This window comes from Vombatus ursinus, unplaced genomic scaffold (genome assembly GCF_900497805.2).
Source record: "Vombatus ursinus unplaced genomic scaffold, bare-nosed wombat genome assembly UNPS02014175.1, whole genome shotgun sequence".
Taxonomy (NCBI): Eukaryota; Metazoa; Chordata; class Mammalia; order Diprotodontia; family Vombatidae; genus Vombatus; species Vombatus ursinus.
The window spans coordinates 476,893-491,361 of NW_020953953.1; the positions used below are offsets into that span (position 1 = coordinate 476,893).

Consider the following 14,469-nt stretch of genomic DNA (forward strand, 5'->3'; position numbering starts at 1 on the left):
GATCGGGAGGCTGCACAGATCTGTGACTCTTTTGCTATGGTGGTTGATCACCACCATATATGGTGGTTGATCACCACACCAAAATCAGAGGTGTGACATCTCCCAAAGGTGTTGACCTTCACCATGTTGTGATTGTCATCGGTTACTCCCCACAGTCTACAGGAGTTCATACAACTCTTCCAAGGCTCCACTGAAGCGTCCGTGTGTTCGTCATGGCATGTTCATGTTCCACCATTCATGTGCCAAAATTTGTTCAGCCATTCTTTACATAGCTGCCTGTAATCAGAATTTCTTCTTTATATACCTTGGACATAAGGCCTTTATGAGGGAAGCCTGCTGCAAATCTTTCCCCAGTTAATTGCTTCCCCTAAAAGTGTAGAAGCTTTGGGTGTTTTTTGTGATAAAAATTGACCATTTTCTATGATCTTCTCTGTCCCTTGTTTGGTGAACTCTTTCACTATTCAGAAATGTCTCTCAATGGTTCCTTTAATTTATTTGAGGTGACATTTCTTATCTAAGTAACGAATTCATTAGGAGCTAATCTTGGTATGCAGTGTAAGATGTTGGTCTATACCTATTTTCTGCCACACTACTTTTCAGTGTTTCCAGCACTCTGTAGGGGTTAATAAGTCCTGGCTCCACAGTGAAGATCTTTGGATTAACTGAACATGTAGTTACTATACTCATTTTCTTTTGTATGTTATACACCTGATCTCTTCAATGTCTCAAGACCTTTATTTTTAAGTAGGACAAAACAGTTTGGATGACTACCAATTTCTAGTATAGTTTCAGATTTGGTCTTGTTAGGCCCTCTTCCTAGAATATTGGAAGAGGATGTTGAAAGAAACAAAGGAATGTACTTTTGAAGAGAATGCATCTTTAGAGTTGGAAGGGACTATAGAAGCTGGAGACGACCTCATTTTAGAGATAAGTAAAGTAAGATACAGAAATTTGTTCCTTGTCCAGAGTTACAGAGCTAGGAAGAACCTGCGTCAGGATTTGAATCCAAAACTTCCTGATTCCAAACCCAGAGTTTGATCCTTTACGAGTAATGCCTTCATATACACTGTTCGGAATATCAGTTTGAATGAAAAGTAACTAAACTTTCCAGATGTTCAAGCCTACTGACATGTATGGCCTAAGGAATAACAAACATTAAAAAAATTAGCATTTCCATGGTGATTTAAGTCTAAGAAAGCGTTTTAGAATTGTGGTCTCATTTAATGCTCACATCAACCTTGGGAGGTAGATACTCTTACTATTCCCATTTTATAGATGGGGAAGCTCAGGCAGGAATAGGTTAAGTGATTTGCTTACGGTAATATATCTAGTAAGTTTCAGAGACCAAATCTGAACTCAAGTCTCATGGTTCCAAGCAATACTCTATCCATTGAGTTACCTAACTGTTTAAAGAAAGTATGGCAAAAATAGACGTCCAACAGATACCAAAATATTTATATGAGGACTTTTTGTGCCAGCAAACAACTGGATACAAAGTAAGTACCAATTAACTGGGGAATAGCTGAAAAAGGTACAGTCTATGAATGCCATGAAATAATAAGGAGTAATGACAAATATCGGGATTTCAGAGAAAAATCCATTACATTTACAAGACTTTATGCACAGCATAAAATCTAGGATGTCTCTCATATTGGGAGGTCTAATGAAGTCTGTCCTGCATTAAAAGACCTCTTATGAATTATATCCAAAAGTTTTATCTCTAGTATGAGTTCTCCAAGGTACAGTCAAGTATGAGCTCTAGGTGAAAGAAGCCTTTCCCACTATCCTTGTTTCTACAAGTTATCATTCCAATATGAATATTGTTGTCTACTGATCTCCCTGTTCCAGAGAAAAGCACGTCCCCTTTGAGAACATTCATAAGTCTCTCACACACTGAATCCTCTGATGTAAAGTAAGAGATGATCTTGGGCTGAAGGCCTTCTGACACAGAATCTGTACAAAGCTTCTCTTCAGAATGATTATTCTGATGTTAAACAAGCTCTGTACTTCATTTCAATGCCTTTCCTCATTCATTGTAGTGATAAGATTTCTATCTGGCATGAATTCTCTGATGATAATAAAGGGATGAATGTTGCCTGAAAGCTTTAGGACATTGATTATATTTGTCAGGTTTTCTTTCCAGTGTGGATTCTATCATGTTCAATAAATTCAGAGTGGTAACTAAAGGCTCCAGCACATTCATGACACTCATGAAGTTTCCCTGTGCTATGGATTCTCAGATGTTCAGCAAGACTGGAGCCTTTCCACACAGAGTACATTCAGAAGGTTTCTCAGCGGAATGGATTCTCTGATGTTCAGCTAGATTGTAATTACATCACAAAACTTTTCAATGTTGATTATGTTCATAAGGGTTCTCTCCAGCATGGATTCTCTGACTGATGTGCAGGAATACTGGAGTTCCACAGGAGAGCCTTTCCACATTGATTACGTTCATAAGGATTCTCTTTTGTGTGGGTTCTCTGATGTACAGAAAGATTGGAGCTCTGAGTGAAAGCCTTTCCACACTGATTACATTCAAAAGGTTTCTCTCCAGTGTGGATTCTCTGATGTGCAGCAAGACTGGACCTCCTCGTAAATGCCTTTCCACATTGATTACATTCATAAGGTTTCTTTTTATTATCGACTCTCTGAGAAGCAGTAATATTGAAGTCCCATTGGAAAGCCTTTTGACACTGATTGTGTTTGTAAGGATTCTCTTTTGTGTGAATTCTCTGATGTACAGAAAGATTGGAGCGCTGAGTGAAAGCCTTTCCACACTGATTACATTCATAAGGTTTCTCTCCAGTGTGAGTTCTCTGATGTGTAATGAGACTGGACCTCCTTGTAAAAGCCTTTCCACATTGATTACATTCATAAGGTTTCTCTCCAGTGTGGATTGTCTGATGGGCCCCAAGATGGGAGTTTTTTCGGAAAGTCTTTCCACATTCATTACATTTATAAGGTTTCTTTCCAGTGTGGGTTCTCTGATGTGCAATAAGATTGGAACTCTGTCGGAAAGTCTTTCCACATTGATTACATTCATAAGGCTTCTCTGCAGTATGGGTTCTCTGATGTGTAGAAAGACTTGAGTGGTTTGTGAAAGCCATTTCACATTGATGACATTCATAAAGTTTCTCTCCAGTATGGATTCTCTTATGTTTAGCAAGACTGGAGAGGTATCTGAAAGCCTTTCCACATTGATTACATTCATAAGGTTTCTCTCCAGTGTGAATTCTCTGATGTGCAGCAAGATCAGAGTTACGTTGGAAAGCCTTCCCACATTTATTACATTCATAAGGTTTCTCTCCAGTGTGAATTTTCTGATGGTGCAGAAAGCTTGATCTGGAGCAGAAGGCCTTCCCACATTGATTACATTTGTAAGGTTTCTCTCCAGTGTGAATTCTCTGGTGGGCGGTAAGACTGCAATTCTGTTGGAAAGTCTTTCCACACTGATTACATTCATAAGGTTTCTCACCAGTGTGTATTCTCTGGTGGTGCAAAAAGCTTGATCTGGAGCAGAAGGCCTTCCCACATTGATTACATTCATAAGGTTTTTTTCCAGTGTGGATTCTCTGATGTACAGCAAGATTACAGTTCTGGTGGAAAGTTTTTCCACATTGTTTACACTCATAAGGTTTCTCACCAGTGTGAATTCTCTCATGTATAGCAAGACTGATGCTCCATCGGAAAGTATTTCCACATTTTTTACATTTGTAAGGTTTCTCTCCACTGTGAATTCTCTGGTGGCCAATAAGGACTGATTTGTAGCAGAAGGCCTTCCCACATTCATTACATTTATAAGGTTTTTCTCCAGTGTGAATTCTTTGATGGCCAATAAGGCGTGATCTATAGCCAAATGCCTTCCCACATTCATTACATTTATAAGGCTTTTCTCCAGTATGAATCTTCTGATGTCTAACAAGATCTGCATTCAAATGAAAGGCCTTCTCACACTGATTACATTCATATGTTTTCGTAGCAGTATGAAATGCAGGATGGTAAGGAAGAGCTGAGTGAGGTGATAAGGTTGCTTCACATTCATTATATTCGACAGGCTCCTTTGCAATGTGAATTTTCTGACGAGTAATAAACTTAGAGTTCTGGCTGAAAGCCTTTCTTCTTTCATTACATGTGTAAGGCTTTTTATCAGCATAACATTTCTTATGCCCAGTGAGGTCTGAACTCAAGCTGAAGGCCATTTTCTCTTCATTACCTTGATACATTTGCATTTCAGGAGGCTTCTCATGGGACTGAATAAGCTCTCCCTGTTCAGTAGAGCATTTGTACTGAAAACAGTTATTCCCTGGAGTTATTATCTTGCAGTGATTTAAGACTGAATATTGTGTGAAGCTCTTTCCAACTTCATCAAATTCACAAGGATTCTGTGGATTTTTATCTACCTTGATATCAGAGTCACAGATGTCTCTCACATTGAAGGCACAGGGACCATCACTTGTGAATCTTAGCTGGCCAGCTTCTTGCCCAGAAATGCACAGGGTGGTAGTAGTCTCACTCACTTTAAACCTGGTCACTGCATCTGAGGAAACAAACAGACGTACACACACACATGTAAATATATAATTTTCTCTTTAATGGCAGAAAGGAAACTAAATTTTATTCTATTTCTCCAGACAAAAAGATTGATGTCAGGTTGAGAAATTGAAAGAATTTTTTGCGCTTTGTCTGAAGGACACAGTTTGATGTAATCACTGCATGAACACTAAAACCACTGTTGGCCTGAGCATGACATTTTGAAATCCATGAAGATAAATTTTAGAAAATACATGGATAATAGCTATTCTTTTTTTGTTTGTTTGTTTGTTTTTTTGCTTTATGGTGAGGCGATCGGGGTTAAGTGACTTGCCTAGGGTCACACAGCTAGTAAGTGTTAAGTGTCTGAGGCTGGATTTGAACTCAGGTCCTCCTGACTCCAAGGCCAGTGCTCTATTCACTGTGCCACCTAGCAGCCCCTGATAATAGCTATTCTAAAGAAGTGATGTGCTAAAACATAATATATTATACCTCGGGGAAAATTTAAAAAAATAGTTGGTAGTTATGTTGTAGTCTGAGGCATGAAAACAAAAAAAAAAATAGATTGAAAAGGGTACATCAGGGAAATTATTATACTTAGTGATTTAATAAATAATAAAATAATGTGAATGTTTAGTATATGCTCAGCAAATAGCAAAATATCTATCAGTCTTAGTATAAAATAAAAAAGGTAGATGTAACACTGAATAATATTGCATGACAATTAAAAAGAAGAAACCTATTCCTAAACAGTATATGAAATTAATAAAGAATGACCATGTAATAGTATATCAAATCTGGTCAGTATGAAAAACCAGGAAGATTACCTAACATTGACAAAATAAAGAACAAAATTTTTAAAAAGGGATTTGAAGAAAGTGTTGAAAGTGAAATGGGGAAAAGCCTTCTAGTGCTGTGGAAGGAGTAGAAATAATCACATGGCTTGAGTTCTAGTATCAGTTTCAGGGACTACAGGATGTGAGCCATTGGCATACTATGGATTTGAGCTAATGGCACATTCAAGTAATTGATTCTGCCTATTCAGGTTTGAAAATTCTTCAACTAGCCATTTATTTTGTTGACTCTTTGGGGGCCAAAAACAAAATATGAATTTCCGTCTCTCAACAAGAGAACTTAGAAAATTCTTCCCCATCTTCTACCTCATCCATGTGTGAGGGAACATTTTCACTGTTTTCTAGTTATAAATCAAAAGACAGCAGGGAGCACACTGGATAGACTTGGACTTAGCAGTCAGGAAGACCTGAGTTCAAGTTCCAGCTCAAACACTTGCTAGCACTGTGACCCTGGACAAGTCACAACCTGCTTGTTTCCTCAATTGTAAAATTGAGATGATATCAATAGCTACCTTTAAGCATTGTTGTGAAGATCAAATTAGATAATGTCTATAAAGCACTTAGCCTAGTAACAGACACATATCAGGTACTATATAAATGTTAATCATTGGTTTTGTTGTTATTGTTATTATTATTCAATCAACTTGAAAAAAGTCCAACTTTGAAAATGAATTTCATACATCATGTTTTGTTCTACATATTCCAAGTTGTAATTACTTTGATTAAAAATGTTATTCCTATTCAACAAAATGTATGACATAAATTTACATTGAAGTCTTGCAGGTAATAGTAAACATGAGTTCTTATTGGATTTTTAAAAAAATTATTCTAGAAAGCCCCATATTAAATTTTTATAATTTAGTGAGTTTTTGTCCCAAAAGCTGGGATCTTTGGGTTTATCAAACACTAGATGACTATGGTCATTTACTACTGTGTCCTGTGTACCTAATCTATTCCACTGATCCACCACTCTATTTCTTAGCCAAGACCAGATTGCTTTGATGATTACTGATTTATGTTACAGTTTGAGATCTGGTATGGCTGGACTACCTTCCTTCTCATTTGTTTTCATTAGCTCCTTTGATATTCTTGACCTTTTATTCTTCCAGAGGAATTTTGTTATGATTTTTTTTGCTCTGTAAAATAAGTTTTTGGTAGTTTGATTGGTGTGGTACTGACTAAGTTAACTAATTTAGGTGGAATTGTCATTTTTAATATATTGGCTTGGCCTACTCGTGAGCAATTGGTATTTTTCTAATTGTTTGTGTTCATATAGTTCCTAGGTTTGTCTTAGCAGGTAGACTCCCAGGTATTTTATATTGTTTACAGTTATTTTAAATGGAATTTCTCTTTCAATCTCTTGCTGCTGGACTTTATTGATAATATATAAAAATGCTGATGGTTTATGTGGGTTTATTTTATATCCTGCAACTTTGCTAAAATTGTTAATTGTTTCAATTAGTTTTTTAGTTGATTCTTTAAAATTCTCTAAATATACCATCATTTCTCCTGCAAAGACCGTTTTGTTTCCTCATTGCCTATTCTAATTTCTTCAATTTATTTTTCTTCTCTTTTTGCTGTAGCTAACATTTCTAGTACAATATGGAGTAACAGTGGTGATAATGGGCATCCTTCCTTCACCCCAATCTTATTTTTTAATTTTTTTGTTTTTATTTAGCATTTAATTTTCCCCAGTTACATGTAAAAACAATTTTAACATGTTTTTAAAACTTAGAGTTCTAAATTCTCTCCCTTCGTCCCCATTGAGAAGGCAAGCCATTCCCTATCAGTTATATATGTGTAGTCATGCAAAACATATCTGTAAGTCATGTTGTGAAAGAAAACAGACAAAAAAAAAACCTCAAGAAAAATAAAATTTAAAAAAGTATGTTTCAATCTGTATTCAGATACCATCAGTTCTTTCTCTGAGGATGGATAGCATTTTTCATCCTAAATCCTTCAGAGTTGTCTTATTCATGGCTGATCATCTTCCAATATTGCTGTCATTTTGTACTCAGCACATTTCACTTTGCATCAACTCATGCAATTCTTTCCAAGTTTTTTTGAGAGCATCCTGCTTATTATTTCTTAGAGTACAATAGTATTCCATCATAATTACATGCCACAACTTGTTCAGCCATTCTGCAATTGATGGGCGATGGGAATCCCCTCAATTTCTTTTTCTTTTCTTTTTCTTTCTTTTTTTTGGTGAGGCAGTTGGGGTTATTTGTGACTTACTTGGGGTTACTAAGTGACTTGCCCAGAGTCACACAGCTAGTGAGTGTTATGTGTCTGAGACTGGATTTGAACTCAGATCTTCCTGACTCCAGGGCTGGTGCTGTATCCACTGCACTACCTAGCTGCCTCCCCATCACCTCAATTTCTAATTCTTTACTTCCAGAAAAGAGCTGCTATAAATATTTTTTGTATATATAGGTCCTTTTCCTTTTTGCTTTTTTTTTCAACCTATTTTAGGATACAGACCTAATGGTAGTATTGCTAGGTTAAAGGGTATGCATGGTTTTATAACCCTTTGGGCATAGTTCCAGATTGTTTATAGAATGGTTGAATCAGTTTACAACTCTACCAATGGTACCTTAATACCTCATTTTTCCTACATCCCCCTCCAACATTTGTCGTTGTCATTTACCTTTTCTTTCCTATTAGCCAAACTAATAAGTATGAGGTAGTACCTCAGAGTTGTTTTAATTTGCATTTCTCCAATCAATAGTGAGTTAGAATATCTTTTAATATGGCTATAGATAGCTTTAATTACTTCATCTGAAAACTGATTATATCTTTTGATCATTTATAAATTGGGGGATGGCTCTTATTTTTATAAATTTGGAATATACACCTTATTTATCTATATATTAGAGAGACTTGCTTCAAAATTTTTTTCACAGTTACTTTTGCTAACTGTATTTATCTCCATCCTATTCCCCTACCCCTATTTATTCTATTCTCTCTCTCTCTTTTCACCCTGTCCCTCCTCAAAAGTGTTTTGCTTCTGACTACCCCCTCCCCCAATCTGCTCTTCCTTCTATCACCCCCCCAATCCCCTTCCCCTTTTACTTTGCTGTAGGGTAAGCTAGATTTCAATACCCCATTGCCTGTGTATCACCTCTAATCTTATTAAGAAGACTTCTAGCTTATTCTCATTACAGATAATGCTTGCTGATGGTTTAGATAGATACTACTTATCATTTTAAGGAAAGCTCCATTTCTTCCTATACGCTCTAAGGTTTTCAATAGGAATTGGGTATTATATTTTGTCAAAAAGTTTTTTCTGTATCTACTGAGATAATTATATGATTTCTGTAAGTTTTCTTATTGATATGATCAATTATGCTAATAGTTTTCCTAATATTGAACCAGCCCTGAATTCCTGGTATAAATCCCCCCTGGTTACAGTATATGATCTTTGTAATATATTGCTATAATCTTCTCACTAGTATTTTATTTAAAATTTTTGCATCAGTATTCATTAGAGAAATTGGTCTATAGTTTTCTCTCACTGTTTTTGCTCTTCCTGATTTAGCTATCAGCACCATATTTGTGTCTTAAAAGGAATTTAGTAGGACTCCTTCTTCACCTATTTTTCCAAATAGTTTATATAGTAATGGAATTAATTGTTCTTTAAATGTTTGATAGCATTTACTTGTGAATCCACCTGGCGCTAGGGATTTTTTCTAAGGAAGTTCACTGATAGCTTGTTCAATTTCTTTTTCTGAACTGGGGTTATTTAGGTATTTTATTTCCTCCTCTATTAATCTGGACAACTAATATTTTTATAAATATTTATACATTTAATTTAGACTGTCAGATTTATTGGCATATAATTGGGCAAAATAGCTCTTAATTATTGCTTTAATTTCCTCTTCCTTAGTAGTGAATTAACCCTTTTCATTTGATACTAGTAATATTCTTCCTTTTTTAAAAAAAATCAAATTAACCAATGGTTTATCTACAATTATGATTTTTTAATAAAACCAGCACCTACTTTTAATTATTAGTTCATGGTTTTCTTACTTTCAATTTTATAAAGCTCTCCTTTGATTTCCAATTTGGTGTTTAATTCATGATTTTTAATTTGTTCTTTTTCTAACATTTTTAGTTACATGTCCAATTCATGAATCTGCTCTTTCTCAATTTTATTAATGTAAGTGTTTAGAGACATGAATTTTCTCCTAAGTACTGGTTTGATTGTGTCCCATGAATTTTGATATGTTGTCTCATTGTTGTCATTCTCTTTAATGAAATTGTTTCTATGATTTTTTCTTTGACCACTTATTCTTTAGGATTATTTAGTAGCCAATTAATTTTAAATCTCTTTCCATGGCTCTTCACTGAATTTAATTTTTACTGCATCATGATCTGAAAAGGATGCACTTAATATTTCTGACTTTGTTTGTGGGGTATTTACGCCTAATACATGGTCAGTTTTTCTGTAGGCTCCATGTAGAGCTGAGAAAAACATGTATTCCTTTCTATCCCCATTCAGTTTTCTCCAGAGGTCTATCATATCTAACATTTCTAACATACTACTTCCTTAATTTCTTTTTTGTTTATTTTGTGATTAGATTTATCTAGTTCTGAGAGGGGAAAGTTGAGGTCCTCCACTGGTATCATTTTACTATTTATTTCCTCCTGTAACTCATTTAATTTTTCCTTTAAAAATTTGGATGCTATATCATTTGGTACATATATATTTAGTACTGAAATTATTTCATTATCTATGGTACCTTTTAGCAAGATGTAGTTTCCTTCCTTATCTCTTTTAATTAGATGTATTTTTGCTTTTACTTTGAGATAAAAAATTGCTACCCCTGCTTTTTTCTTTTTCCTTTTTTTTTTTTTACTACAGCTGAAGCGTAACAGATTCTGCTCCAGCTTTTTGCCTTTACTTTGTATGTGTCTCTCAGCTTCAGATGTTTTTTGTAGACAACATATTGTTGGACTCTGCCATCCACTTCCATTTTATGAGTGAGTTTATCCCATTCACATTTACAGTTATGACTACTGTGTTTTTCCCTTCATCTTATTTTCTCCTATTTATCTTTACCTTTCACCCTGTCCCTCCTCAGCAGTGTTTTCCTTCTGACCACCACCTCTCTTAATCTACCCTCCCCTTCTATTAGTCGATCTTCCCTCCTACTTCCCTGTAGGGTAAGACAGATTTCTATGCCCAACTGGCATAGAATATTATTGTATATTATTCTCTCTTTGAGCCAATTCCAATAAGAGTAAGGTTTAAGAGATGTCCACTCCCCCATCTTTCTCTCTACTGTAAATATCTTTTGTACCTCTTCACGTAAGAAAATTTACCCCATTCCACCTCCTCCTTCCCTCTTCTCCCAATGCAATCTTTTTTGCCACCCCTTAATTTTGTTTTGTTTCTCTTAATAGCATCCAATCAGTCAGTTTATACCCTTTGTCTGTGTATACTCATTCTAACTACCCTAATAGTGGCACAGTTCTTAAGATTTATAAATATCACCTTCCTGTGTAGGGATATAAATAATTTAATTTTATCGAATTCTTTATTAATAGTAATTTAGTGTTTAACAAACATAAAGATCAAAGCTTTTGCAACAAAAACTCACAATTTGACAAAAACTGCTGGGAAAACTGGAATACAGTATGGAAGAAACTAGGTATAGATCAACATCTTGCACTATATTCAAAGATAAGGTCAAAATGGGTACATGATTTAGACATAAAGGGCAATATCATAAGCAAATTAGGAGAGCAATTAATAGTTTACCTGTCAGATCTATGGAGAAGGGAAGAATTTATAACTAAACAAGAGATAGAGTATATTATCAGGTATAAAATGGATAATTTTGATTATATTAAATTTGAAAGGTTTTGCACAAATGATAGCAATACAGCAAAGATTAGAAGGAAAGCAGAAAGCTGGGAAACAATTTTTACAGCAAGTGTCTCTGATGAAGATCTCATTTCTCAAATATATAGATAACTGGGTCAAATTTGTAAGAATACAAGTCATTCCCCAATTGATAAATGGTCAAAAGATAGGAACAGACAGTTTTCAAAAGAAGAAATCAAAGCTTTCTATACTCATATGAAAAAATGCTCTAAATCACTAGAGTAGAGAAATGCAAATTAAAACAACTCTGGGGTACCACTTCACATCTATCAGATTGGCTAATATGACAAAAGAAGGAAAATGATAAATGTTGGAGGGGATGAGGGAAAATTCGGATACTAATGCACTGTGGATGGTGTTGTGAATTGATCCAACCATTCTGGAGAGCAATTTGTAACTATGCCCAAAGGGTTATAAAACTGTGCATACCCTTTGATCCAGAAATACCATCACTTTGTCTGTATCTTAAAGATATTTTAAAAAGAAAAAGGGAAAAGTACTCAATTATACAAAAATATTTATAGAAGCTTTTTATGGTGACAAAAAATTTGAAATTGAAGGGATATCCATCAATTGGGGAATGGCTGAATAAGTTGTGGTATATGATTGTACTGTAATACTATTGTGCTAGAAGAAATGATGATCATGCTGAATACAGAAAAACCTGGAAAGACTTACACAAACGGATAGAAAATGAACTGAGCAAAACCAGGAGAACATTGTACACAGTAACAGCAATATTGTATGATGATCAACTGTGAATGACTTAGCTATATTCAGCAATACAATGATTCAAGGCAATTCCAAAGGACTCGTGAACTCTAAATGGAGTCTGAATGCAGAGAAACGCATACTATTTTCACTTTTTTGTGTGTGTTTTTTTTGTCTTTTGATCTTTTTTCACAACATGACTAATACGGAAATATGTTTTCAACAGTTATACATATATAACCTATATCAAATTGCTTACTGTCTCAGGGAGAGGGGAGTTGAGGGAGAGAAGTAGAAAATTAAGAACTCAATTTTTCTTAAAAAAAATGTTAAAAATTGTCTTTACATGTAATTGAGAAAAATATTTTTTTAATTAATTTTAAAAATTTAAATTTGAAGTAGAATAAAATTTTATATTTTATAATTATCCAGTGAAATAAAAGTGTTAATCTACAGGTTTGGGGGCAAAAGTTTTCTGGATCATTCTTGTAAGTAACAAATACATAACATAAAAATGCATAAATATAAAAGAATAAGTAGTAGATTAAATGAGGGAGTTTCCCAACATAATTTATATTTGTTCCTGAAAGAAGTTCTAAAAACAAAGGATTTGGGGAACTGCTTCTCTGGAGTTATGATTTTTCATTGCATTGATCAGTGTTGCTACAGAATAAACTCTCCTAGTTCTGTTCACTTCCTTCTACACCAGTTGGAACAATTCTTTGCAGATTTCTCTGACATTGTGTTTTCCATCATTTCTTATAGCTCAATAAACTTCCATTACATTCTTAGACCATCATTTTTTCAGTCATTTCCCAGTATATGGTATTGTCTTTGTATCCAGATCTTTGCAACAGCAAAAAAAAGCAGCTGTAATTTTGTGTAGAAATGGATCTTTTTCATCTTTCTGTGATCCTTTTAGTTTACAGGACTAGTGTTTATCATGGGCTCAAAGGGCACAGAGCAGAGTGAGTTTAAGGGCATGGTTGTAAAAGGTATTAAAGAATGTTATCCTTTCGTTTTCATACTTTGTGAATGTTTGTGTCAAAGTTGTTTCTCATACACAACATGCTGCCTGGTTCTGTTTCCTAGTGCATTCTGCTAACCCCTCATTTTTTACATTGCATTCATCCCATCCACATTTTATTACAAAAAGTCATTCTGTTTTCTCTGTGATATCCTCTGATCTTTCCTCTTTGCCCCTGCCTCAGTCCTTACAAAGAAAAGCCACATGGAGGAAGGGAATGCGATCAACACCTGTATTTGATCATTGAAACGGCCTGATCCCCCACTCCTCACCCCACTCTGTGTTCCATCCATCCCAGTCTCAGAGAACGCTATCTTCAAAATCTCTTATCCTTTTATCTCCCCTATTTGCAGCTCCCTCTATGGTGCAAAGTTATTTTCCACCAAGAGGCAGCCAGATGGCACAATGGACAGAGCACTATGCCTGGAGTCAGCAAGACTTGAGTTCAAATCCAGACTCAGACACTTTCTACCTGTGAGACACTGAGCAAGTCACAGTACCTCTGTTTGCCTCAGTTTCCTCATCTGTAATATGAGGATAATAATAGCACCTACCTTCCAGGGTTTTGTGAGGATCAAATGAGATAATATTTGTAAATTGCTTGGAACACAGTAAGCCCTGTATGAATGTTAGCTATTACTCTTGTGATTTTCTTCCCTGACTCTGCTCTCCTTAAACTGCTATTCTCCTCTCTCCTTCTATTCACTTATTTCCCTCTTGGACTTAATATATTTCAATAACAAAACACTGTCTTTTGCCTGGCTCAGCTAAGAGTGAGGCTTATGATCTGTAGCTTCTTCCCAAACCATCTCCATGTTTGTGGCCTAGATGGTGAGCTCTGGACAGCAGGGACTGCCTTTTACCTTCCTTTCTATCTCCAGGCTTATCCAGGGCCTAGAACAGAGCAGGTATTTATCAATTATATTGACTGCCTGACTGGGCCCAGGGCCACACCAGGCCCCAGCCTCTACCTCAATCCCTGGATTCTGGTCTCTTTCCTCTTCAAATGCAGGTTCTCACTTCAGCCTGTTTCTGTCTCTTTCTTATGCCTTATCAACGACAAGGAGTTACCTTTGTCCAGTTCCAACCCCAATGAGATCTGACCAGACTAAAGACTGGAGATCACGAAGGCTTCTACACTTCCAGAATCTGGTCCTATGGGGTGCCTGGGAGTCTTTACCTCCCAACCACCTGTCTGTAAGGCAGGCACCTACAGGAATCTGACCAACGATTTTCAGAGACTGGAGAGAAAGATTGAGCCAGAGAGATCAGGAGAGGGACCTTGGGCTGATGACTGGGGCGAGGCTCAGCCTTGGATTGCTACTTCCAGCGAGGCCAGTGGCCTTCATTCCTACCCATGTGGTGCTGAATAGAGACAGAGAAAATCATGAAACTGGGCTGTCTGGGTCCACTACAAATTTAGATGAGATGCTCTCCTCTGGGCCCTCCCTGTA

General features: G+C 35.9%; 1 pseudogene; it reads right to left on the reverse strand.

Moving 5' to 3' along the window:
* Positions 1-1,318: 1,318 nt before the first annotated feature.
* The window catches only part of LOC114041554, a 15,423-nt pseudogene continuing 2,272 nt past the window's right edge, over positions 1,319-14,469 (reverse strand).